Source organism: Pseudochaenichthys georgianus, chromosome 7 (assembly GCF_902827115.2).
Source record: "Pseudochaenichthys georgianus chromosome 7, fPseGeo1.2, whole genome shotgun sequence".
NCBI lineage: Eukaryota > Metazoa > Chordata > Actinopteri > Perciformes > Channichthyidae > Pseudochaenichthys > Pseudochaenichthys georgianus.
The window spans coordinates 29,823,451-29,847,465 of record NC_047509.1 but is presented as its reverse complement, the minus strand read 5'-3'; the positions used below and the strand labels follow the sequence as shown (position 1 = coordinate 29,847,465).

The window sequence follows — 24,015 nt, the reverse complement described above, 5'->3', positions numbered from 1 at the left end:
GAAGTTCACACTATTAACTTAATACTTTTATTCTGAAAATTCTTCACTTCCGGTTAGCATTAGCATGTGGCGAAATGCTACGTTTTCAAACCGTGAATCGAAATGACATGTGATGTTGTACACTGAGCACACTGGGTTTAGCACTCATTTATTGACGCTGAATAACATTTATCAGGGAATGTTTAAATAACCACAGACACCAGAATATACGTAAGTGCTAGTTTTTTTGCGAGTCCAAGTACCGGTTCCCGACGTTCCGGGGTTTTAACCGGACTTGAACCGAAACTTTTTACAAGTCCAGTACCGGTTTGGCGTACCGGTACGCGGCACTATGTGTGTGTGTGTGTGTGTGTGTGTGTGTGTGTGTGTGTGTGTGTGTGTGTGTGTGTGTGTGTGTGTGTGCGTGTGTATGCGTGTGTATGTGTGTGTGTGTGTGTGTGTGTGTGTGTGTGTGTGTGTGTGTGTGTGTGTGTGTGTGTGTGTGTGTGTGTGTGTGTGTGTGTGTGTGTGTGTGTGTGTCTGTGTTGAACAGTACCACACGTTTAGAAGAATTGGTAAGTTACACAACCACATGCTGCTGATATTCTTAAAGAAACACAACCAACGCTTAGAGATGATTCCACAACGGCGCATTTTTGTTTACACGAAGTGATGAGGTCTGGTGGAAGAAAGATACTGCACTGCAGCACACCAGCATTCTCCAAATTAAAGGTCAAAACTGAAGATTGTTTATCTATTAGGATTACTCTTAGCATCCGTCAGGTAGTTTGTTAAAAGTTCAGAGTATACTGGATAAAAGCATTTCCTAATAAAGGCTACACATGTTACATATGTATAACTAAAGCACTCTAAACCCTTACATATTCTGCGTGTGTGTGTGTGTGTGTGTGTGTGTGTGTGTGTGTGTGTGTGTGTGTGTGTGTGTGTGTGTGTGTGTGTGTGTGTGTGTGTGTGTGTGTGTGTGTGTGTGTGTGTGTGTGTGTGTGTGTGTGTGTGCTGGGTTGTGTTTGCTCTGTCACTTAGTATGAGAGCTTGAGCACACAGCCCTCCTCAGCTCCAACGGAGGGAATGTATATTCAACAGGCTGCAAATAGAGACTCAGAGGTATCACGGTTCAAACGTATAGGGGACGGAGGATAATCTCCTTTATATGTATAACGTCTAATGCAAATACTTCCATAACTACAGTGAGAATACAATCTACAGCTAGGGGAAATACATGTCCAAAAGCCTTACATTCCAATAAGACTTAGGGTGAGTGGCTCAACCTCCGACATGTCAACATTTCCTTGGGCAATATACTTAACCCCAAATCCACGGTATTGAATTTTAAGTAAGTATGCATGTCATGACAATCTATGTTCGATCTAAGGAGACCCGAATAACGATCTCACAGTTGAATATTGGCAGTGGTGGGAAACTCAGTTATGAAATACAGGATCATTCCATTCATGATATATCCCCCATATATCATGATTCATGAACGTCTGATTAGTTAATAGTTTTCTCCCAATAAATCATGATCAAGCCTATTACGGTATACATATTGGCAATTATAAGTACTGTTAATTCAAGTCATGTTGTTTTAATCAGTCTCTTTAGTGTGGATGAATTAAATAACTTCTAGACTAAGTTGCTCTAGTCCGATTTGTGTAGCATTTAAATGTTTTATGTCATCTGTAATGATTAACCCCTTACAACAACAAAAAACACAACGTTTATCATCGGCACCTAAACCACCAGAATCTGCCAGCCCTGTGATCTTCCCTCAGAAATAAAAAGGCTGTTGGAGCCTCATCCCCTGAAAAGCGCTCTGCATAATGAGAGAAGAGATGAGTGGAGAAAAGTGCCAAGCAAAGGAAAGAATGAGCAGAAGTGGATTAAAATAACAATAGAGCGTTTTTGCTAATGGTCCATTCTGAGCTTCTGCCACAATATGATACTGTGTGAGCATTACAGTGGATAAGCAAGGTGCTGATGTCCCTAGAGAAGACCAAATGCTTTGCATTTGTACTGTGTGAGGATGTTATTGAACTGCCACTCTTTCCTTATAACACATTACCCTATTACACACATTAAGGCCTGCAGACAATCGTTATGAATTAGGCTTTGTGCTTTCCTTTTGTGAAGGATAGCCTCTCCAACGAGACAATATGTTAACCACTGCTTCAACACTGGTGCTAAAGTTTGCCTTCACTGTCATAACACGTTCTATTGTCTCCAGGACTGTGGTCCAGGTGCCAGTTAAAATGAGCTTTAAATGGAATAACGGCCGAAGCCATGTAGGCTCATAACTCATAAATATCCAATATGCAGCCCCATTCATCATGCTGCAGAGAATTCCTTTCAGCATGTTGTATACCTTCTGACATTTTCAATTTGCTTTATCATTAACAGTGTATTGGACTGGAATGGCAGCCCTGCCATGTTTTTTCATTTGAATAACACATTTCTCTGAGAAGTCCGGCCTTTATAATGGTTGTATATTTTTCCTAAATGACAGTTGGGTGTTTCTCTCAAACTGCACGCATGATTACACTTTCTGTTGTGTGGATTTACTGTAGATTTCCTTGTGCAAGTCAAGAGGATTCCAGTCAGTTTAGGCTTTACCTCTCAAGAGACACTTAGGTGACATTGTGCTGAGGCTCTGTTCTTCCTGTCAGGTCTCACTGATCAATGCATTACTGTGTAGCAGGGTAATAAAGCATCAGTAAATACCTTGGTCCACTATGAATAACAATTACTTGTTAAGTTATGACATTTATTTGATGCATGCACTTTCTTTAGCGTGGGACAATCATGAGCGGTGTCCTCATAATCCCAGATGTTATAATGACAGTATGAGAGCATTTTATCTCTCCGTCGCAGTTGTTTTATAATGATGTGAAAAGACAATCCCTAAAGTGCCGTTCAGCTTACTGCAGAAAAAACGCTTTGGCTGACAATCATTTTTTATGTAGTGTGTGGTGCGTTTGACCTATGAAAGGTCAAGTTCAGAGGAAGCTTTAATGTTTGGATCAAATGTTGAGACAATCCACCCAATGGTTGCCCAGACACCTCAGATCAGACCAAAGTCAGACTGATCCAACCAGCGTGCCAAGTGCCAAATATTTTGGCCAACTACAATTATGGATTTTCTTTTATTCTAAACTTCCAATTCCTACTATTGCCGATTCTTCTGTTAACATTGATATCTTATCATATGTCCTTAATAAATCATTGAGTATGAAATACTATACATTTTCTCTAAAACTGGACCAAGTTACCAGACTTTCTTTCACTCACACTCAAACAAATCTCAAAATGAAAAGGTTTCGAGAAAAATAAAATACAACTGAAAAAGATTTGCAGTATATCCCACTTTAAATAACACAATTAACTTACCCAAAAGAAAACAGGGCAACATGTCTGATAACAACACATAATAAAACTCTTTCTTGGTATTACCGGTGCCGCAAAGTCACACCAACCACCCTATTGACAACAATGCTAACCCTTCGAAATATGACTATGATCAGCGGACAACTGTCCAGTTTTTAACGGTTTCGATAATCTATAGAGCAATCCAACAAACTGTTGTGTGGCCATAAAGCATTTGTTTTTGAAATATCAGAGCCACACATTCAGATGCATTCATCAGGCCTGTCACAAACACTGTAGGTCTTGGCAGTCCCTCGGTAAATAGATACAATGATGAAAGGTTATGAAATTTGCAAATAGCTTGTAAAAAAGAAAACAACTTCAACACACATGTTGTTTCTTAGCTATAAATAATCCATCAACCTTTTGAAGTTAGATTTTTGGAAATCTTTTGTTTTTGCTTTTTGTCCCCAGTGAGTGTACACAACAATGTAACAGGAGAAGGAACACCTGAGAGGAAGGGCTATTAAGTGGAGCAGCATGGTCAGGGATTGTGTGTGTTTGTGTGTAGCTTTTAGACATTGAATCTCCCACATACTTGCCCCCCTTGAGAGTGTTTGTTCTGTGTAAGCACTTCACAACATAACAGTCTCGCCTTTGCTGTAAAATCTCTGTGTCCCTTAAGTCCCCAGCTCCATTGTCTTCAACACCACACTTACAACAGATAAACCAATTTATTTATTAAAATTGGAATATATTATGAATACATTTATTCCCCCATCTGATGCGGCAACAATAATTCTGTGCCAGTGAAGTGCGTTTATAGTTTGCATACTATTTATAAAAGATAATTTTAAAGTTGTGTTGCTGATGCCTGTTAAATTCCACAGATTTGTCTCACTCTTTTTAGGAAGTGCTAAAGTTTGTAACAGTCCTTGACATTCAGGCTCATACAATTGGATATTATGATTTGTGTTAACCTTGTTTAACTGCAAAATGTTTACGTTGTAGTGTTTTGGCTTTGAAGGCTGCACTATCAGTACGATCTACAAGATAGCAAGTATCATAGTTGCATCGTAAACATGGCATGCTACACAATAAGTGTAAACACACAGGTTACCCATGACATTCATACCGCATCCACCTCATGGATGGTATTTAAAGGTTGGGGTAACATTTGGGACAAGGCCTGCACACAATTCCCGTGAACCAACTCGTGCAATAAGCTCAAGCTAAACAGTCACTCGCCTTATAGTGGTCTATTGTTAACCTTGTTTTACTCCTGGTCGTTTACTTTTAAATTACACATCAGGCCAGGGAAATCTCTTATACTGGCTATGCTTAACGCTAGGATGATGATCACATTCTGCGCAATCAGTGCCCGGCTATCAAAACAAGATTAGATTATGCTTGATTATTTCATCATTTAAATTTTAGATGTACCCAGAAAAAACAAACAATAATCACCTAAATGCAGGCTTTATTTTAACCGCTGCTAAAAGTTTGATATACATTTATTTTCAATACGTTTAACTACTTTTTTTGCCGTGTTGACCAGGAAGTACCTGACCATGTGCTGGACTCTTGCCCTATGATTGTGTTCAAAAGGGTTCAATCCGCACCCTTACATCCCCTACACACACAAGGATTCTTGCTCTCACACTTTGTATGAATGAGGTTGTCACTGCTAAGGTTCACAGCCATGTCAGACACACTCACCGGCAGCAACATTGGCTGATCTGCTCCAACCAATGGGCTTTTAGGTCTTTGCTATGATAGTTAACGACTGACAGAAATGGCCAAAAACAAGCATTTCATCACATTTCTCTGAACAATTGAAACCTTTTTAACTCGGAGTGGTCTGAGCAACTGCACAAAAACGCCAGAGCTATCTGTGAAAGGATGCTGGGCGCTGCGCCTTTTCTGTAGGCGGCCCCCTCCGACGGCATGCACTCTGTTATCATTGGAATTAATTGTAAAAGTCGCTGGTTTAGAAAAGGGCGCTATGAGGACACGACCCTAACATGGCACCATTTGTGATCCTGGGTACAACTCAGTACTTGTGATTCCTGCTCAGAATCTGTCTATTACTCCTTTAGAACTCTAAATACGCAAACTGTCTCGGACAGCAGCAACCTTTTTTCGTCTGCAGCAAGTAACTACAAACCTTTGTACCTCTTTTTTGAACATGTGTAAAACATCAGCAATAAGCTTAGTGTGGTGATAGTGTGCAGCCTCTCCGCTCTTTTACAAAGAGAAGCAGTAATAAGTTCAGTTGTGTAGAGCTTCCCTACTTGAGGCTCTCAGCTTTACAGTACATCTCTGATGACCTCCTCTTGAAAACACAGATTATTCTGGGTCAGCCTCTCTTAAAGCTACATGCTGGAATTAATGGAATTGAGAAGGACTGTTATCGTGCCCTCTTTTTTCAATATGCTGCAGAGAAAAAAAACTCGCTAATCCCAGAGGGGTCGGAGTAATTTGTGAATGTGAATGAATGTTTGCTATACGACAGCAGGGCAATTAGCAGTATATAAGTGTTTATAATAAGTGAGTGAGTCAGCGTTGTTGTTTTTTAGAGGTCAGCGTATTCTTTAGGGAGATTAAGGGGCATTTTAAGCTCTCTAAGGCTTCATGCACTTGTGATTTTATAGTGATAGTAATATGGCAAGAACCCTCCTTTTATTGAAAGCTCAGATCTGTTATCATAGTGTGACAGTGCATGATGTTATTTGTGTACATTCATCAGTCTTAGCTGACCAAGCAGTGATCTGTGGAGCAGAAGATGGATGTGTTCCCTGGACAGCGACAAGGAGCACTTACCGTACACATGGAGAGTTTTGTCAGGTACTATTTTCTGGGCTTGGCAACAATGTCATGTTTGGTTATTTAAGCCAGAATACAATGTTGTAGTGACATACGTAACTCAAATCTTTATTGAGATTTTAAAATGTTGGTGGAACAACACTTTGATGATAGAATCTTAATGTATTACATTTTTTTACTCAACTTTAACTTTCACTTTGGATGTGTGTCGGTTTGCTTGTCAAAAGAATTACAAAAACATAATTGCCGATTTTCATATGCCAAAAATTACTTATTTGTATCATTCAAATGTCACTGTCCACATGGCAGGATACGGCAGTCGGCCTTGGCGGAGTTCTTCCGACTAAATAAATTGTAATGGTTTTGGTTAAATATGTTAAAAATTGCATAAAGCATCCAAATTATTACTGTATAGAAAGTTGGGGTAAAATCAGAACTTACAAAAGTAAGGCGACCAAACTCAAAATCCCATTGACATGTCTAATACTTCAGATAACTAAATGTGCTTGAACAACACAGCATGTTTTTCAATTTGTTGAATAAGTCGAGAAAGGAATGGTATAGTTTGGCCAGAAGAATTATGTTTTTGGGTTGTATGCCCATACTGTATGTCCGTCTCGTTATCGTGTTTTTTCACAAATATTACTCTTTGAAAAAAGTCTGATAAAATACATGGGAGAAATGTTGCTATATACCATTTATAAGCAGTTAAAAATACATTTCATACATTATTTATAAAACATTAAAAGATTAAGAGATGGCCTTGAGTCACTGAAGCTAGCAGAACTGCAGCTAGCCAAATGCTGAGCTTCCAACTACAGAACCCCAACCTTCTATTATATGCGATTTTGCAAACATTTAACATACAAAAAAAGTATTCTTATATTGTTTTTAGTAATATTGTTATGGTTTCTGCTAGGGATGCACGATAATTATCGGTCCGATATTCGGAATTATGACGTCATCCCGATAAACCCGATACCAGTATTAATAGCCCCGATAATATACAATATATTTTTTGGGTAAAAAAAAAGAAAAAAATACTGCGGTGTAAGTGGATTGGGATGAGGGGCGCTTGTTTTTCACTCGGCTCCTCCCGTTTTGCCAGTACTGTGGTATAGTGGTTTAGGAAGAGGGGAGTTCTTCACAAATCCAGCGCTCCCTAATACTTCGAACCTGATCAGTCACCTGAAACATCGCCATCGCTACGATGGTGTGTTAAAAGCGTACGAAGACAATAATACAATACAAAGTGTGTGCGTGTGTGTGTGTGCGTGTGTGTGTGTGTGTGTGTGTGCACGCGCGCGTTGGAGCTATGTGCAACTCAAGGCATATGCTCGAACCCGGAGCTGCCTGGAAGCTGCAATCATGTTGTGCACTATCCGTGCTGAGTGTGCTGACTTTTCTTACAATGTCCCACTGTCTGGCTTCCTGCATAAAGTCAAGTGCCACACATACACACACCCTCCCGGTCCTCCCAATAGCCAGTCGGTGCCTGCCGGTGAGCGTGGAAGTGTGGTCTGCCGCAAGCAGGCAGCAGGAGCGGGGCTGTCAGCATCAGCTTGTAGATGGTATTTTAAACTCGATGCGCTCTGAAACTACGGAGCGGCCAAGGAAAAAAAATACACATGCGTTAATCGTGTTAAAATAATTAGTGGCGTAAATCTTTTGTTATTATCGGTTATCGGTATCGGTCTTGAGAAGCAGGAAGTTATCGGTTTCAAAAACCCAATATCGTGCATCCCTAGTTTCTGCTCTTACTCCCACACACTGGAGGAGCCTTTGTTGTAATTTGATGAAGCAGTCAAATGCAGCTTGTTTAGCCAGTGGGGTCCAATCTGCCATTCTGTGAGTCAACTGAAAGGAGAAGTGTCCTTGTTCCATGGCCTGGATGTTATCAGAGCATTTTTACCCCCCAGAGGGGTAAGACTGCCTTCCCTGTTCTTTCTTTTCTTTTCTCCATCGCTGTCACTCTCTTAAGGTAATGCAGATACTACACCAAACTTCCCCCCCCCCCCACCATCTCTATTTTAAGAGTCTTCTTCTCCCCAGTGTGAGCAGGCTGCGCTGGAGGCTGGCAGAATCAGGGAAGGTGGAATGAAAAGAAACACATTGTATGAGCTCTCAACCAGCAGCATCCCACTGTCTTCACTGTGTTCTTAATCCATAATCCTTTAACATTGTTCAATGTAGCAACACAGCTACTGGAGCTACTAAGTTGAATGCTTCAAAGTGGATGAATTTAAAAGAAGACATCACCAACCCACGCATCCCCTGGAGGGTTTTAAGGAAAGCCATGACAGTGTCATGTTTTTCAGACAACTTGGCTATAAATAACGTCTAATGCAATGATCCACAGGGGCACTGAATGCCACAATGAATGTTTCCAACTAGAAACATATCTGATTGTGCAGGCACTGTTTAAAGATAGAACACAACTTTCCAGATTTCTCCCTGAATACACTTTATGGTGTTACTGGTAAAAGCTTGTTACATACAACATGTTATTTCGCTGACTGACACTTTCTAAATGTTGATTTCTGACATCTAGTCAATCATCAGGGTTAGGTTAACATGTGTTATATCATAACAAAAAACATGTATATCCAAAAAAAAACGAGATCGCTAGAATTTGAAAAAACACGACCGGAGAAAATCGGCCACTTCCTTATAGAGCCCCTCCTCCAACACACACGAACGCACACATGACCAATGAGGGCACGAGATGGAAGGCTGACAGGCAGGTCCTTTTAGCCGGGCCGGCTAAAATGATTGGTTGTGCTTTTTACAGTACTACAGCTTCCACAGATGACATTTTTTTATGGATTTTTTGTCAAAGCACTTAATAAATGCATTGCTAACGGGATGTTAAGAGCATTCCATGGAATATAACAAAAAGTGTATCTCGAGCCAGTTTCTCAAACTTACTTTAAACTTTAAGGATTACCTTAAAATCTATCTTGGAAACATGTTACTCTATTTGGATTTAAATTGGTATATTTAATGCAAAAAGCAAAACTCATGGTTACCAACATCTAAACCTGTCTATAAGCAATATATAGTAGCCACTGTCTACACGCTGGAGATTCTGAATAGTTAATTGTGCTGAAACCAACTGTATAATGCTTTGTATTTAATTAAAGAGTTTGGTTTAGCCCTTCAGTTTAGGCATTAGCCTCTGAAAGAAGTTATGATTCAAAGCACAAAAGCATGAATGAAGGAAAATATTCAACATGACCAGGGCAACTGAAGCAGTGAATACATTTTAAAAGTTGTCGGCTCATTACTGTATTGAGAGATAATGATGGTATAAGCAATCATTTACTTTTACTTCACTTTTGAGGCCTCAGTACAGAGAATGCGAGGACTGGCCTTATTGTTCGTGTTCTCTTCTATTGCATCTAACAAGACGGAGAGCGTAGACCCTAGCTAAGGCCATAAGTGAAAAATGATGCGTGGTTCATCTCCCCCAATGTTTCAGAACTGCTCTATGATGGGTTCTTTCTTGGGCCATTGTACTACCTACCACCATGTTTCATGAAAATCAGGCGAGTAGTTCATCGGTTATCCTTACAGAGAAACAATCTGTACCAAAAAGCTTCATCGGCAAAGGAGAGGAATATTTTTCTACTTTGGATACATTCTCCATAAAGCACGACATCACAACATACTGAATCAATTTATTTCCTGATAAGTATTACTTGACTTACAAACATAAATTATAAAATATTGTATTCATATGGACATGTAAGCTGTCTAATAGATTATCGCTTTTAATTTTAAATCGTTTATGACAAGAACCCAAAAAGAGGATAGATCAACAAGGCCGTGCCACCCTGGAGTACACTGAACACCAAAGAAATAAAAAAGAAAAGTCAAGCCAGTGAAAACAGGTGTGTTCCACCTGTACACTACGGGCTCACAAGGTCCCGTTTTGACCTCTCTGTGTCGGATTGGACCCATCAGAGAAAAGCACCCACTGCAGCTGGAAACTTGGTGAACCATTTCTCTAGTGGATTTTCTTGTTCTTACTAAGTGTTGTTTTTGGAAGCATGTTGGATACACATAGACACCGGAGTTCAGCGCACTGACAATTGCTAGTGCTACCCTGAATAAAAAAAACTGGTTATTTTTTGGAAATTGTTGACACAAGGCTGTATTGTGCCCGGAGCAGGAAAAAAACCCACTGAGAGGTTAAAAAAAGAAGAAGCAGACCAACTGATCCAGTCAAAATCCTGCCTGCAAGATAGTCTGGCGTCACACGCAGCTTTTCATCAGAGGTGGAGTCACCTTCAACGAGAAGCCTTTCAATGGCTGTGTTGGCTGAGAAAGGATGTGTGCTCAGTGGCAGTGCTGTCGAGTCCACGCTGATACAATTCCTATTGATGGCAGCCTGGGGACACGGGGCGAAGGGATTGAAGAAGGCATGCCTTTTTCACCTCCCTCAGGTGGGAAGCCCATCTGCTGAGGCCTCACTTCTTGCGAAAAGTTCTAATTAAGACCTAGTTTGCACAAGTGATCACAGTGTGATGATGACACAAGAAGTGGGCCAGAGATACAGTGCCCAACACAATAATTAGGTGCAATATCCGATTAGCTGCAGAGATAATAGTTTTGTTTTACTGGGTCTAACATGACACAAAGGATGAGTTCAAAGAGTCAGATAATCCTTCATTAGCCCCTTGTACTCTCATGACAATCATTTATATACACCATAAGGAAGGAGTTTGGCTCTAGTGCTACTCTAATGTACCGTTGTACCACTTATTGTAAGTCACTTTGGATACAAGTGTCAGCTAAATGCAATGTAATAATGTAATGTAATGTTAAGCTTTAATTCTTGTGAGTACTAAAACATCGAAGCATTTTTTTTAAGCCTTCAGAGGAGCTGAAAAGTCGGCCTTGTTCAAAGACACTATATCCTGCCCTTTGTTTCTTTGCTAAACCATGCCCCACTAGCACATGGTTTGCAGAATTGCTGAGCTTAACAGCCCTGCACAGCACTCTACTACTTTGATCTTTTCTGGGTTGGTGGAGGCAGAGTGATCAAGCACTGCTCGCCTTTAGAAGACGCTTGACATGTTGCACGCATTAAGTATGTAATGAGCAGTGTTGGGCAAGTTACTTTTAAAAAGTAACTAGTAACGTTATTAGTTACAGCAAAAGGTAGTTGCGTTACAGTAACGCGTTAGTCCCAACACTGGTAATGAGCTTGCTCTTCTTGGAGATAAGAAGGCTTTCTGGATCAAATGTGTCACGTAATGACTAGTAAGATGTAACATTCCATTTTCATAGTGCTGATTTGTATTTATCCCTATATTATATATTGTATTCAGGTTCGAATAGAGGAACCTGAATACAATATATAATATATAGCACTAACATTGTTTTAATCAAAAATAGTAAATACATTTTTTGACCACTTTCTTGATCGGGCAATTGAGTTGATAGATTTACTCATCTAATGTGGCACTTACTTGCCACCTTTGAGCAGTCAACCCTCATTGTTGAGCAGAGTTTGTAATCCAAACCTTTCCATTGGCTGCCAATTCACTCTCAAATCAAGTCATGGCAAAGTGTTAGAGCTCTACTGTTTGCATACCAACAGTAGCTGTATTTGTGTTTATAATTTGTTTTCAGTGCATGCATCGTTAACTTTCCTGGATATGAGTCCATACAGTTAATGCCTTTGCATGTTATGACTTTGCTTACTTTAGCATACAAACTGTAAAGGTTAGCCAACTGTTCATCATCTCACTGCTGACTTCATAAACACACATGATGTGAGTCATGCAGCAGAGTTAAAGATACAGTTGTGATGAAACTGAACCACGAGTGAACTGTATAAGGCTCGGGTCATCATGGGATTTTCATAGCTGCTTGACAGCCTGTTGCTGCCACAGAGGTACATTTAATATGTCTTTAACATCTCTATTTGAGACCCTCGAGCTTATGCTAAATATGAAGCAGAGGGATGGAAATGTAATTACTTCATCCTGAGTGTCTTAGTCATTGTGCTGCTGAGAACCCTTGAACGTGCTATGGCTGACTCCATGAAAGAGTACAAAAACAATGGCCTCGGAATCCAGCGATCGCAAAACATCGACAGTAGAGCACTTCACATTAGGGCTGTGCGATTATGGCAAAAATCATAATCACGATTATTTGGGTCAATAATTGATATCACGATTATTTTGACGATTATTCATTGACCATTTATTGAACTTTAAAACAAATAATATTTTACCAATAAACAAGATCAACAAATATGTTGGAGCGCACTTCCAAAACATACTAAACATATATTATTAATATGATGTTAAAAATAAATTAGACCAAAAAATAAATTAGACCAAAATAAATTAAATCAAATATGATGCAGTGCACTGTCACAACCTACTGAAAACTCCTTAACATATAGCCAACATTTTTGTAAAACATATTCCACTCAGTTAAACGCTGAAGGCTGGCCAACCGTCATGGTCCAGAAGTAACAGGAAATAAATGTTGAACTACAATTTAAGACCAAATAAAAATGTTTAGGCCACCATGGCAAATGCTGGTAGGGCTGCTCATGTCATCTCTTAAAGATTTTTTGCAAGAAACACCAGCCTGTTTACATGGTCTGGTTTCAGAGATGAGCGCAGGCAGGTGACAATATTGCCACCAGTACTGAAGACCCTCAGCCACGCCCCGACACATGGGGTGACGCCGGCCAATCACAAAGCTTTGATGCTTTTCAAGTGCATTATTCTGGCACAGGAAGATTATGTTACAGGACATTAACGATAAAACAGAATATTGTTGTTCTATTTTTAGACACATCTCACGATCGACTGGTTGGGCACCCCTGGGCTAGACTACTACTTTGCTACCACAACAGACCTATGGTCTAGCCTAGACCATAGGTCTGTTGTGGTAGCAAACTAGTCAGCTGAAGCCACATCTCTCTCAACTTCCCCACGGCATTTGTCATATAGTGCAGGCAGCGCAGACCTGCTGAAATAATACCGAGACGGCATCGCGTAACGCTTGTCCAACGTGTTGACAAGTTGCTTAAAGCCCTGGTTGCTAACAGTGCTAACTGGGCACATATCTTTAGCGATGTGAAATGTAATGGCAAAGTACTTGCAAATAGTGGAAATAGTTTTACCCTTCTTTTTAACGAGTTGCTGCTCTTGTTCTGACATCTTCGCTTGCGCTGAACACTCACAACACATGTCACTCCCACGTGGCCGAGTGGGCTTTTAGGGAGGGGCGAAAACGCACCCAGCAAAATAATCGTATTTTGTCAATTATGCTGTTTTCATAATCGTCGCAAGCCATAATCGTAATCGCGATTAAAATACATTTAATTGCACAGCCCTACTTCACATTAGGGGTGCAACAACTAATCGACTTAATCGATTAAAATCGATTACCAAATTAGTTGCCAACTAATTCAGTCGTCGATTCGTTGGTGACGTCATCACGTGCGTTTTACGCGCCGTTAAACTACAACGTTATCGGTACTGGGGACATTTAAAAAATATATGTCATGTATTATTGATACAAAAACATTATATCGCAGTCTTAGTGTGGCCAGCTCGTTTCTAATATGCAAAAAGACAAACAAATGCGTCTATGATGTATTTTCGATCAGACGAGATCTCTCTCCCTGGTCTGTGTGGGAGGGGGCGGGGCAGTATACACACACACGCGGCTGCTACATGCAGCAACACACTGCGGAGGTGGCGGAGAGAACGCCGCTCCGAGGTGTTGTTAAACTTTACCCGTCTCGATGCTCGTTGCCAAAAGTGCAATAAGAGTTTAGCATGTAAGGGCGGTAACACGATCAATCTATCTAAATATTTAGCAAAAATGCTCCACATTCAGACGGAGGAATGCACCGGGTTCGACTGTCTTTCTAGCAGCTCTGTAGCCCCGTCCACGAGTAGGCTAACGTTTTCACGTCAGGTGTTATGTATGCTAGCAGCAACACACGCAGTTAACTACATTATACAAACATGGGTTAATGATTAGAGGTAACTGAGTTATTTAGTTTGTTAAAGTTTCAGCTATTCTGTTTACAGTTCTGTCATCACATTATTTATTATTTGCTAAAACACTGTTGTTTTTTTTGATGTGAAATATTATTTATTTAATTTAAATGAAAAGCCATGTTCATTTTGTAAACAATTTGTTTAGTTAATTTAATAATATGTATTTTTTAATCAAGTATTCATCTTTATTGTCTTCATTGTTAGTTTCCACATGCCTAAAACAACCTCAAGCTAAATCTAAAAGTTGATGGCTAAATAAGAGCATTTGAGAAATTGTGCAAGGCGTAATAGTCCGAATAGTCGATTAATCGTTTCATTAATCGATAGATTAATCGACTATCAAATTAGTCGTTTGTTGCAGCCCTACTTCACATGTCAACAACGTGACATGTGGGACAACATCCTCTTATGCGAAGCAACCTGGAGCTTCAAGGCATGGCAATCTGTGTCACCCCCCCTCCCAATTATTATTGCTATTATTATTATTATTGTTGTTTTTGCTATAATGCAGGGGTATTGTTATCCAGTGAAATGCCCTTACCTACTGGCCTAGTTAAATCAAAGTGGTTACTTTTCTTTGGCTTGGCAGTGTTTTACACACCAGGGCTCGACATTAACGACTGCCCGATGGCCCGGGGCCATCTAGTATTTAGCTCGGGCAATGAAGCCTCACCTGCTGGTTGCCCGATCGGGCAATCTATCATGCCAGTATCATGCAGCTCGCGGATCCAGTAATGAGTGACCCGACAGTAAAACTAAACATATCTATAACTAGTTTAGGTAGTTTGAGAGGTAATTAAAATAGCTACGTGTGATATTCTAACCTGAAGTGTGTGTTTTGTCCGCTCACCGCTGCATGTGATCATGCAGAGCTCCGTGTCGACTCGTCAGCAGCAGCTGATCTCTCTCTCCCGTCAGATTAGACTTCACTCGCGTTTATGTCCATATCGATCAGATCCAGCTAGTTCTAGCTAATGATAGGACTACCTGCTTATTAAAAGACACCTAAACAATAAGCGTCGCTATGCAACCGGGTGAGGCCACAAAGTATAGTGCAGCATTATGCATTTGTTAACATGCCCACCGGAACCCCTAGGCATTACCAACAGATCAACGCACAATCAACCCATACAGGACATCTCTTTCTTCACATTAAGTGTTAGACATTAGAATTGACTATTCTTGTCTGTCACATACTCTTCTTGTCTGTCACATAAGTGGCGCAACTGAAGCGGTATTGCGCTAAAGGGAAATTATTTTGACCGGACATTTTGACCGAAGAGATTTAGATTTGCCGGTGTCACTACCCGATCTGTAGCTCTGCCCGATCTGCAGTGTGCATGTGAGAGATGGTCCACCATATTGGACAACTCCGGACGGCAACCCAAGAAGGACAACATTGACACAGTGGCTTTTGACAAAGCTCAAAAATAAAACTCGAGAGAGATGAGTTATTGTTATTACAACGTGACTTCACTATTATTTAACAACTCTTTTTATTGGGTTCTTTTATTTGGGGTTAAGTACATTGTCAGAATAAGTGAGAAATGAATTTAACTTCTGTTAGACAGCTATATGCCATACATTTTTGCACACATTCACAGTAAATATGTATTCAGTATGGTAGCTGTTGTTAAATAATAGTGAAGTCACGTTGTAATAACAATAACTCATCTCTCTCTCGTTTTATTTTTGAGCTTTGTCAAAAGCCACTGTGTCAATATTGTCCGACTTGGGTTGCCATCCAGAGTTGTCCAATATGGCGGACCATCTCACACATGCGCACTGCAGATCGGGTAGTGACAGCCGGCTAACGGAAACTCTGCATGGAACTCTGACGTCGCCATTTTGTGTGCTTCGCAGATGCGCTCGGCTCCTCTCGACTGCTGCTCGGGTCTGCTCGGTCAGCTTCCGGATGAGGAGGCATTCGTTCGACCAACTTACAGTAGATAACATTACAAACATTTTTAATAGGGGCCATAATAGTGTAAATAATGTTTGTTTTGGCAGTTATAACTGAATGTAATGTTTTCTACATCTGAGGCATTTGCCTTCATCAGATGGAAAGTGTCTTGACCAACAACTTCAGTGTTTCTTATAGCTATGGAGGGCATGCAAGCGAGCAAACACAAACAAGAACAAACAAACAAAGTAAAATGAAGAATAAAATCTGCAGACCTGCAAACATCTAATGGCGCATTTCCACTGCAGCGGGGTAGCCCCGTTTAAGCGTCCCTAAGCGTCCTCGCTCAGGCCTCGGGCTGTCTCTCTGGCCGCCCGAGGCCGTGGCGCATTTCCATTACAGTTTAGGACCTGGGGTAGCAACGCAGTGTAGGCGGGGCGTCGGCTTTTTGGGCGGAGCGACGCTGGGTAAAACTGCAGTGGCGTCATTTTCAATGCGACACAACTCACAAAACACACACAACAATGGAGGATGTGGAAGCGATCGTTTTCTTGTTTATTGTGAAATCCATGGTGCTGACATGCTGTGCTCTGCATAACCTCTGCGAGAGTCATGGAGAGGACTATGATGATGGGTGGAATGCACCAGCAGCAGAGCCTGGGGTAGCAGTGGCTCAAGGTGCAGAGGAGGAGGGCACTGACATCAGAGAGGGTTTGATGCGCTACCTGAATACCTAAATATGCATTGTATTGCATTCATTGTATTGAACATAAATAAATCTTTTTTTTTTCATATACATGTGTTTGTCAAATGTTTTAAACAAATGTTATCTGAATTGAATATTTAGTAAATATTTGAATTTCAAGCACCAGTAAGTACTGCCCCATAATAAGAACACTTGAGGAAATATCAGATCATGAAAAGAAAATCTTTCTAATAAATTAAGCGAATATCAAAGCTATAAACATAAATACTAAAGTGTAAAACACAGCAAAACTATATTCATAAATGCAAGTGTAAAATAGTGTGGACAATTGTAAACATGGATGGAGACTAAAGTATCCACAACATAACATAATATATTAAATATAACCTCAATCTTTCTTCTAGACATGTTAAAAGCTTGCTTGAATGGGTTATAGGTTTATTTTGTTCTCTCGTCTTTGACATATATAAGGAATATGTTGTTTGAGTCTAGTAGAACGAGGGTATTACAATTGAGCAATTTCTACATGTATTATGTATTTATCAGGTATTCTTAATACTATTACAAAATAAACATGTAATAATGTTTTAGAGGAGGACCTCAAGCTAGCAAACTCAATTTATTGCTTTAAATCTCTTAAAAGTAAGGGGCTTTTTCCTAACTGATGGTGTTTGTTATTGCTTTATAAATTCATGTATGTTTATATCTTCTCTAAATCAAGATTATGTGAATCTGATTTTTTTTCTGTTGGGTGCCATTCATTATCAACAAGAGATAAGATAAGTCAAATAAGTACTTTATTGATGGCAGTATAAAAATACAAAAAAAATGTTGTATCAAAAAGGCATGCCATTAAACAATACAAATAAAAAATGTAAAACTGTATTGCAGCCAGCATAAATATACATGGAATTGTAAATATAAAATGAACATTTTTAAGAAAATAAATAAACAAGGAAGTACAAATGTTGCATTTAAAAATTAACTAGATCAAAAATATATAATATGTACAATAACTATTAAGGTTTTTTGAAGTATCACGGAGGAGACGGGCCACGTCGGCTGCCCAGTCATGGTGCCGTTCCTGCTGGGCCCGATCCTCTCCTCCTCGTTTCCTCTTGCCTGGGTGACAATACGATAATAATTAGCAATAAGGAAAACACACAGGACAGGTACAGGTCACACAAGGATATAAGAATAACATGTATAAACAGAACAACAGTAAGGTGAACTAAAGAAAGTTCTGGCCCTAGATGTTTACAATGATTGTGAAAGTGAATTACATAATGTCCAGCCTGTTGATAATGAATATAAATATATGTATATGATAGGATGTCACACACAACTGTACTAGCTGCTTACTAGCTAAGACTTTACTTGTAACAGAGCATTTCCACACGTATAGCTTATTTTAATTACTGACGATGGATTATCCAAGGTTTAAAAAAACAAAACACAATTCCAGTCGTTTTGCCATTTCTATTTCTTACCTAGAACCACACGCTGCGGTGTCGTGATGGCACTCGGTGTTGGTGGTTGAGTTGGTGTCGATTCTTCGGCTGGGGTCCGTTCTGGATTCGATGACGATGTGGACGGAACACTGCCATCACCCGTTGTTCGGGAATGTTCCTCCTCACGAGTCCCAATGTAATCATCTAGAACAGCAAAATGACTTGTTAATTCCACAAACTACTGCAGCACAATACTAAATAGCAACAACTATAGAAAAGAAAAACTGAACGTAAACAATGGCACATATGGTGTTAGCAAACAATAGCTCTAGCTAAGGCTACCTGCCTAGGCTATCTGCCTTAGCTAGCTATGTAGCTCTTCGGGGCTCCATAAAAGCATGGGTTGTCGAACATTAATGTAAGGATAAAATAGACTTCTTTGTTAGAAGTGAGCGTACCTTGCAGGGACTCCAGTAAAGCCGTTGCCATTTTCCCTACATCGCAGGAAAGTCCTCGAAAATCCGCGTTCGGACATCTGTGCAGAGACATCCTGGAACACTTTCACATTTCGCGTTGTTTCGTCGAGCTTCCGCTGGATTTTATCATCCCCAATGAGATTAAGGAACGTCGTCACCTCCTCGGTCGACCACGGTGTGCTTTTCTTCGACGTTGCCATTTTTGTAGCTCCTCCGTTTACAAAATGCTTCTAGATCTATATGCGACGCTAGGGATGATCTCGCGCGCGATCTTGTGACGATTCTCTCTGACCAATCAGCAGTCGAGTGTTGACGTCACAGCCCTGGCCTGGTCTGATAGAACCACGATTTTATGGGGCCGGAAAAAGTACCCGCTAGCCGGTACTAGGCTATATGGAAATGCCACCAAAAACTGGCCTGGCCGCTTGAGGACGGTTAAGGACGCTTAAACGGGGCTACCCGCTGCAGTGGAAATGCGCCATAAATGTTCTAGGGGGAGGCCCCCCAAAGCCTTCGTGCGTCATTTAGTCCGCTCGCATTTTTCAGGGCAATCTGTAAATTAGCTTAGATGGCCCACAGGGCCACTGCACACCGTCTTATTTGACTTGCTCAGCCCGAGCTGCGAATGAAAGAACTACATTTACATGAAACTTCCGTTCGGTTGCTTTAAAGTCAAGCTTCAGTTTAAGAGTCACCCTGTGATAGATGTAAAACATGTGATGGAGCATTACTAACCTGACTCAGATAGTTCGTTTCACCAAACCATCTAGGAAAGCTCCATTGGAAGCCATTTGGAAAAGGCAGGCACTTTCAAAAATACTTGGCAGGTGATTGGATCAATCTGTCATATTTGTATTTATTTATAGAAGGACCATGCATACAAAAACATTAATCTCAGCAAAGAGAAGAGAGGCAATATGCCAGATTATAGCTAATAGCTCATTTCCATCTGTGGTCCTCAGGCAGGTTCATAACAATCAATAAACAAATAATAACATTGCATGATCTCTATCAGTCAAACAATTTTAAAACCTGATTTAAGTACAGCTCAATAAATTAATACATAGTACACTTGAAATACACTTACATGATCTCGGTCACTCAAATAATTATAAAGTCTGATTTAAATACAGGTTACGAACATAATACTTAGTACACTTCAAATACACTTAAAGGTGGGGTAGGTAAGTTTGAGAAATCGGCTCGAGATACATTTTTTGTTATATTCCATGGAATGCTCATGACATCCCGATAGAAATGAATATCTTAAGTGCTTTGACAAAATATCCATGAAAAAATGTCATCTGTGGAAGCCGTACTGTAAAAAGCACGACCAATCATTTTTGCCGGCCCGGCTAAAATAACTGGATGGCCTACCTGCCTGTCAGCCTTCCATCTGTGCAAAAACTTATCTTGTGCCCTCATTGGTCATGTCGTGTGTGTTGGAGGAGGGGCTCTGTAAGGAAGTGGCAGATTTTTTCCGGTTGTGTATTTTCAAATTCTAGCCCACTCGAGCCTGATTCTCAAACTTACCTACCCCACCTTTAAATAAAATATCTAAGATATAGTATGACAATACAGTTCAAATAAAAAAAACTCAGATTACAGTGTAATTAATGTTGGCATGACTGGTTGCTTAATATCATTTTTTTTTGCACCATAGGAAAACGAGTACAGGTTTTAAGTTCAACTGGAAGTGTATTCCAGTGCTTGATGGCCGTAAACGAAAATGCTGATCGTCCAAAGACAGTGTGCCTCAGAGGGATGGCTAAATCGGCATTTAATGCAGATCTGGAGTTTCTGCAACTCTGCTCATGGCGAAGCTGAACAAATCCCCTCAACGGTGGTGTTGTAGAATTGTGAATGATTCTGAATACCAATCGAACTCGGGAAAGTAGAACAAGACTATCAAAACTGAAAAGTTTGTATTTGGACAGTATATTGCAATTAGTGTTAATTTCGTTGACTAAAACTATGACGAAATATGTTCGTCAACGACCTTTTTTTCCATGACGAAAACGAGACGATGACGAGACGGCACCGACGGCAGTAAACAATAACTGTAACGAAATCATCATGCAATATCGTTGACGAAAAGTGACGAGACGAAAATGTAGTTTACTAAATAAAAACTATGACAAAATCTCTCTTTACTTTCGTTGACGAAAAATGAGGAGACGAAATATTATCAAAGATAACGTTAAATCTCTGATAGTCAGTTTTTCTCCCAGCAGTTCCATTTCCGGTGCTGCGGCAGAGCAGCAGCTGTTTCTGTGCTGCGCGCGGCGGTACATTTGAATTACACCGGGCAGCTGCACAATATGAACTGTCAGGAAGACTCGGGTCTAACTCATGGTCTAACTAACCTTATTTAACAGAAAATAAAATGGCAACAACAGGGCTTAGGAGCAGTGGTCGCGTTAACCGAATACCCCCCGTCAGCGCGAGTGAGTGATACATTGTGCACTCGACGGATAATAATGGATTATGACGGAAATGTTACAATCCTGTCCGTCAAAATGACTGACAACGAAAAAGTCTAAAGCCACCACTGCTTGGGAGAAAGAAACTATGTGATATTTGGGCCCATTTTCGCTACAATGAGGCGGAGACAAAAAGCGAATGCATTGTTTTATCAGAAGGGAAGCAATGTGGCCATAACACAGCTGGTAAAAACACCACAAACCTGACCAGATACTCTCTGCAAAGCTTCTTAATCATTCAACCTGTGTTTTTCATCAAATAAGGACAAGATAATCTTATTTATTTATATACTAAAATGACAAATTATTGGTTTTGGCTAGACTAGTTTGACTGAAATGTTCTATATAATCTGATGACTAAAAAAGACTCAACCGTTTTCATTGACAAAAAGTAGACTAAAATAATTAGTTTTCTTTGACTAAAATGCTCAGACTTTTAGTCGACTAAATCTTGACTAAAATGTTTACTGTTTTAGTCGACTAAAATAAGACTAAAATGCTCAGACTTTTAGTCGACTAAAACTTGACTAAATAAAAACAGGATGAAGGTGACTAAATAGGACTAAAACTAAAAAGGAAATTTAACACAGGACTAAGACTAAAACTAAATTAAAAAATAGCTGACGAAATTAACACTAATTGCAATGATGGTGTTTTAATGACTTTCTATCCATAACTTTTAAGGCTTGCTTATAAAGAACCTCAAGTGGTCTCATAGCAGTCTTAGTTGCTTGGGACCAGCAGGTTATACAGTAGTGAAAATGTCATCATGTCATGCAAAAAGGTTTTCGATGCTTCTATGGTTAATGAGTTTCTAATATGTTTAAATTCGAAAATGTTATATTTCAGCTTTCTAGTCATGCTTCTAATATGGCTTTCAAAAGTCAAATTGGCACCTTCTATCATGGGCCACTCCTGATTGGTTAACAATGGCTGGTACATGTGGAGCACAGCACTTCTGATTGGTGTGGATGACTGACACACAAGAAGAAAAAGTAAAAAAAAAGTTAAAAAAAAGAAATGTTATACAAATGTGCAGGCTTTGCGATTTGATAATCGCATCATTTTAAATCGCGATTTAAAATAGATTAATCGTTCAGCCCTAATATAAAGGTCCGAATGCGCCGTCCCGTTCAAATGAAATTGTCGCCAATCACATTTCCTCGCTCCTTCCAGGGCCGGGGGAGGGGTTACAAGGCTCGCGTCTTGTGCTGCATTCACTTGCACTCGGAAATTAGGGATTTTCTCTCATAAATGCCCGATGAGCCACAACTTTTATTTCAAAACAAAGCTGCGAACTGGGGTGGCAGCTGGGGTGGCAAGGCTAGCAGTTGCCACCCCATGCCACCCCGGTAGATCCGCCCCTGCTTGACCGGTACTTGCTTTTGATCAAAGTCAATGCGGAAAACCCGCACTCACACAGGTAGGCAGAGGTAAAGGGAATGAGCACTTTTACAGCCTTTTTGGCGAGGTGGGGGAACTCGGTCTCCACAGACAGCCAAAAGTGTGCAAGTGACGTTTTCTGCCAGACGCTGTCTCCTCTATCACTTTAGGTAACTTCACTAAAAATCGATCCATGTCGCCGCTCGCATAAAGTTAGCTGAAGTTAACTAGCTAGATTTCACTGTTTCTCGTAATTTTTTTCTCACGCTGCGCCTCCCCTGAAGCTCTCTGGTGCCCCCCAGGGGAGGCGCGCCTCACACTTTAAAAACTGCTGATACAGATGGTTTGGCCACACGAGGCCGACAAGGAAACGCAGATAATGATAACGGGTCCCAAGGTGGGTAGATCTGCGGACGCAACTCTCTGAAGGGCCAAACGGCTCTGTGATTACACCCTATACGATCATTTCCTGATAGGAGAGGGGGAGGAAAAGAGAGACTCCGTATATTATTGTTATATTATTATATAGAGTCGTTATTCATTTGTTTTAAAGCTCAATAAATAACAAAGAACACCTTTGACCGGCACTTTTATAATTTTGTCAGGAAGATTTAAACTTTAATGGACATGTTGACCGGCGCACACAAATTCTAACGGAGACTCTGCCGCACGGTTCCCTCGTCCCTTGGAAGAGGCAGAGAGGTGGGTGTTTTTCATCTGCTGGTGGACTACCGGAGAGATTTACAGCAGGAGCACACGCTTGCCTCGGGGAGGGAGAAAAAGAGCCAGAGCCCTGGCCCCTGCCTCTCCACTCCTCTGCTGCTAAATCCACCGCGGAGAATAAACAGAAGAGCAACCATGGCAACCATGCTTGTGAAGTCTTCTTCGCTGCTTTTGGTCTATTTTGTGGCAGAAGTACAGCGCCACTTACAGGCCCGGCATATGTACTACAGCGTCTCCAGCGGGTCGAGCGGTCTCGTGTGGACGGACAAGTTTCTGGTGCCGATTGCGTGTGGAAGGAAGACGTTTTTGATATCGAATTCGGTTCGTTTTTGCTACCGTCTCCATGTGGCTAGGGTCTAATTAAGTACACTTTCGGTTCCTGAATTAGTGAGACAGACGCTGTGTGCTTTAACTCTGCTTGCAAAAACGTTCTAAATCCTGATTAAATGTTGTACATGTGCACTTACTGACCCTAGACATGCTTTAAACATAGTTGCAGAACATTATTCATTCATGACTAAGTCTAAAATGCAATTTAGCTGCATAAATCAGTGCTCGAATCATGCCAATGATATTTAATAAAATGCGTAACCCTAATTATGTGCTACGGACTGCGGTTCTGAAGCTGGAAGATCGTGTGTTTGATTTGAAGTGCCTGTCAT

At 40.5% G+C, this 24,015-nt stretch overlaps 1 protein-coding gene across 2 annotated transcripts in view; it reads left to right on the top strand.

The window, feature by feature from the left end:
* The window catches only part of ajap1 (adherens junctions associated protein 1), a 90,738-nt gene that overhangs the window by 18,178 nt on the left and 48,545 nt on the right, over positions 1 to 24,015 (top strand). The window contains exon 2 of one of the 2 annotated variants that reach the window (XM_071203828.1): positions 16,092 to 16,173. The exons of the other annotated variant lie outside the window; for it this stretch is intronic. The gene's annotated coding sequence lies outside the window, so the exon portion shown is untranslated. The remainder of the gene's footprint in view (positions 1 to 16,091; positions 16,174 to 24,015) is intronic. 2 annotated transcript variants of the gene reach the window in all.